The following is a 4,644-nucleotide window of genomic DNA, read 5'->3' on the forward strand; positions in this document are numbered from 1 at the left end:
ACATTACAGCAAGGTCTTCTCCTGAGCCATTCTTCTATGATTCTAGAAAACTAGTAGGTGACACAACAGAGGGCGTGCATCTCCTTTGGTAGTTAGAGGACAAAGTGACAACCTGCTCTGGCTAAGTACTTAAGATCACACCGAGGAAAATGTACCGAAAACCAAGAATATCTATCCAACAAGTTGTGCATAACACTCTTCCTTTGACAGACCATCAAGCACTTCTAACAGCAGGGCCCAGCCAACATAGCTAACACACTTCTAAACTGGCCAGAGACATGCATAGTCAGGACTTGTCCCTATCATTATCTGTCCCATGTATTATAAGAATTTAAAATCCCATTGTGAGTTTGGTCCAAGGAACTTCAGAGACCCCAGCTCTATATGTGATTCTGCAGCAGCTGAAATCCCCAAACTCCCCTAGAATAGCACCTTTTCATTTAATAGGAGAGGTGGCTGACAGGCAAAAACTCACATTATAGTAGGTGAGGGAAATGGAAAAATTTCAGAAATTTGCAATTCCCTCTGCAGGAACACCATATAGGCTACCTGCTTGAGCTGGATAACTATGCATAAGAAAAGAAAGCCAGGAAGAACTGAGTAAGAGGTAGGTGCAGGGACAAAGCAGTGATGAGGAGATATGGATGATGCTGCAACTGTTAGCATCTCTTGAAGTTTGCCTGTGACTTCGATTAGAAACTGCTAAAATGTCTACATTCAGGACAGTAGAAAAGGTAACTTATCAAAGCCAAACGTCTCAACAGCAGGAAAAAAAATCATCAAGGCAGAAAAAGAAAAAATGGAAGAAGCAGCATCAATGGGCCAGAAAAGAGAAAAATATGATGAAGCTGTACTTCAGTCTAGAAGGAGACAGACACATGAATTAATTTACTTAAGTCGAATATGTCACATCAACTGTGTGATTAATGAATGGGTAACTTTACCCTCCAGTCCCACTCTGTGGAACGTGGTAGAAGTTTAAGTGCTCACCAGAAGGGAGGGAGGAAGAGTTTTGCATCTAACAGCAAGTGCATAGGAGATTTGGGAAGGGAGGATGCCAATACTCAGTGGGAAAGAAGCAGTGACAATGCAACAAGCACCACCTACGCATTCTGTCCTCTAAAATCAGCAGTGGCAGTCCATTGCTTAAGACCTTCACAGCCTGAGAAACAAACTGGCCTGGGAAAAGATGTCAGATGTGAACCAAGATCCAGACCTAATATTAATATCCAGACTTATACCAAAGTCAACCTGCTCCTGAATTCCTCAATAAGCTCCTCTACTTAACAGTTTAAATCCAAGTAACCTTAAACTTGGTGATTATGGAGAAGACAATCCAAAATCCAGATATGGATCTAAAGCATGGGCAAATACTGGAAACATCAGCTATTCTTCCAAGAATTTCCAGCTGAGTATAATTCATTTACTTACCAATGCAGTCCTGCAGTGAAAGCTGCTCCTTTCCCCGCAGCACAATGAACAGGACGGATGAACCTTAAGTTTCTCTGGTCTTAAGTGCCCTCTGCCCCTAAGCTACCTGCAGTCCCTGACGTCTGTTATTCTTGGAGCAGGGCATCCCACCCTTGCCCTTCGGACAGATTTCATACTCTGAAATCCTTCAGCCAGGTAATGCAAGAAAAAGTCCTCATTTTTTAGTACAAGAATGTATGCTACTGATAAAAAGCACTGACAAACCATCCGTAATTCCACTGTGAAATTAACTGGGCACTTACCACCAGGCTGAAACGATTTCCAGCTATTTTATGCTACTCATTTAACTTCAAATATTTCAGCCTTAAGATTTGTTATGAAGTACTAAAGGCAGAGAGTCACTAAGTAAAGTTTTTTCCAGTTCTCCACCCACCAGATGGTTATTATTCTTAATAATGCAGAGGCAGAAAGCACTTTTCTTCCCATTACTTGATACAGTGTGCAGCCTTTTGGACTCTCCATTATAACCTGTCCCCTGTCATGAATCTAGCACGTTTCTACATGCCAGGTTCCTCCTCCACCCACCTGGGCACCAACACTGCTCCTAAAATGAAACAAAATTAATTTTCAGGGAGGTTGCTGCAGTTGTATTTTATTCTTCTGCTGTCTCCCAGATCCAAAACTATTTTAAGAGTATTAAATGTTTCTCTACAGAAATTACAGGGCTTCAAATGAAAGGAAGACATAAATCATGGGTACTGTTATTCCCTTCTTACTCTTTGTTACACATAAGCTTCATTTGGGATCATGGCCTAGTTGCACGAGGCACGCAAGATGACTAACCGCAGCTTCAGCAATATGGTGGAAGGTGATGAGTGAGCCTCACAATATAAAAACCTCATCGGTTGGTGTCAAACTTCCTTGTTACTAATTGCTGCATATTTCAGTTCTTACGAGATGGCTGCAGGAGCATCTGATGGTGACGTTGTAGCACCTCACCACAAGGTCCTGCCTAGGATTGTGCCAGAGGACTACAACCAGTGACGATGTGATGTGCCATTGTGACGATGTGATGTGCCACTGTGTCATCCTATAGGGACACTGCTCGATTAGCACTGCTTGGCAGGAGCACGTTTGCGTCCTAACAGCGCATCAGCAGCAGGCTGCAGCACATGGGAGTGTTAACATCCAAGGCATATTCAGATACTGCAGGGTGTTTTGAGAGATGCCAAAATCAACCATGCTGGCAGCATGTGCTCCACTTCAGAGAACAGCCACAAAAGCGAAGGACATATGCTACGATACAGATTTCACATCATCTGGTTTTAGGTGCCTAAATTAGAAGGTTAACCACCTCACACTGTCCAGAGACAGGCATACCAGAATTAGCGAGACAATTTTCAGCTACAGCTTGAATGACATTGCTCTTGCTGCCTCCTGAGAGAGCCCAGCTTCTAGGGAACCAGCAGAAACTACTCTGAGATAAACGTTCATATTAAGATGCCCAGAATTTGGCACATGTTGCAATGATTTAATAAACATTTGCGAGGCAGCAATGCATTGGGCACAGGACACACTGACCTGAAAGCATGCAAGTCCTTGGCAGATGTAAGTTCACATAAATCCACTGACATCAGGAGAGCTTTGCTAATTTCAGCCCATCACATAACGAAGCAAAACTAGTTTGCTGCCTGCTTCGTTTCCGGTTGCCGACAGGCACCCAGTACATTCAAAAAGTAATTAAAGACTAATGCATAAGTGCAACAAAACAACAGAAGATAAGCTGGTGCTACAGTTGCTGGTATAGCGTTTCCTTCATTTTGACAGCCTCCCTGTACAAACCAAATGCTACCAGTCAAGTGATTTCTTGTAAGATGCATTTTTAACTGTGTGCAGACATGTATCTCACCGACCTCACCGAAAGCCTGACTACATTATCTTTTAATCCCCCTCCTAAAAGGAACCGCACCGTGTTTAAAAACCGTCTCAAACCAAAGGGTTTTTTAACCAAATAGAATAATTCCTGCAGTATTTTTGAAATACGCTGTGCTCCTCTTTCCTTTAATCTGCAGTTTAGAATTATCAACATCTCCCACAAGACTACATGAAAAAGATGAACAGCGAGTGAACCAAGCCAAGTGCTTCCACAGCTCTGCCAAGAATCGAACACACAGCTCCATCAGCGGAGGGCTTACTTTAGTAACAAAATCTGTCTCAGCCTGTACCTAAAAGGTTTACTAAGGCTCCAGATTAAAGTTTAAAGGCCACTGGAAAAACCTCAAGACAGGGACAGCTCCCACAGGCAAAAAGCCATACAAAATTCCCAGAAAGAAAGAGGTAATTATTACTTTTAGGAATAGCAATAATAGCAAAAGTCCCTGTTTTTAATGATTCTCTTTCCCTAGAGATCTAAGCATGCTTTGTAAGTTATATAAGCACCAGTGAGAGGCTCACTTAATATTGAAATTCAGCCATCTCTGAGACATTGCATTTTGCAGTTGAGCTGTATTAAATTACACTTTAGTATGTCAAAAAAATGCTATATTAATTTGAAATCACAAGAGAAGTCTGGCAAGACATTTGGAGAACACCTGGGCTGAAAAAACAACTCCCTCCATGGAGAAGTGCCATGGAATATTTAACGACCTGAAATGGTCAAGATTTCTTGCTTGTCAAATAGAAAAAGAAGGTACTTCATACCCGCCTCTGCTTACCAGCCACATTAAAGCAACCTGGGGAGGCCGTCAATCAGCGACTAAAAGGAATATGCTGGCGTACTGTATGGGAATAGCAGCTGCTTAGAAGGTATGCAAAGTGTACAGGCACTATTTGCACTGGAAATGGATTTATCAGGAGGAGGATGGCTGCTAGAACTGTTCTGCATCACATTTATGCTAAGTGTGGACTGACACAAAAAAGAGCAGAGCTCAAGTGCTTATGCTCAGGAAGTAAGGTGTTTTTCTTTTTGGTAAAAAGTGAATGCAAAATGAAACTGGAAGTAAACAGAAGAAAAAAGAATTTTAAAAATCCTATGTTACTTTTTAATCAGCATTATGTTCTTCCCAGAGCAGAAATGTGAGTCTTTAACATCTAGGCTTAGAAATACTCCATAAGTACTCCCTTTGCAACTCCTGTCACCCTCTCCCCTACTACCACCATCCTATATCCCACCCCACCCCACACCCCATCCCAAAACAAACCCACATACACAGA

At 42.1% G+C, this 4,644-nt stretch overlaps 1 long non-coding RNA gene across 1 annotated transcript; it reads right to left on the reverse strand.

The window, feature by feature from the left end:
* Positions 1 to 1,902: 1,902 nt before the first annotated feature.
* Positions 1,903 to 4,434, reverse strand: LOC121071378. Its single transcript, XR_005820555.1, has 2 exons — positions 2,386 to 4,434; positions 1,903 to 2,035 (listed from the first exon to the last, which is right to left on the reverse strand). It is a non-coding gene; the product is annotated as an uncharacterized LOC121071378 (long non-coding RNA).
* Positions 4,435 to 4,644: the final 210 nt, after the last annotated feature.

This window comes from Cygnus olor, chromosome 5 (assembly GCF_009769625.2).
Source record: "Cygnus olor isolate bCygOlo1 chromosome 5, bCygOlo1.pri.v2, whole genome shotgun sequence".
Taxonomy (NCBI): Eukaryota; Metazoa; Chordata; class Aves; order Anseriformes; family Anatidae; genus Cygnus; species Cygnus olor.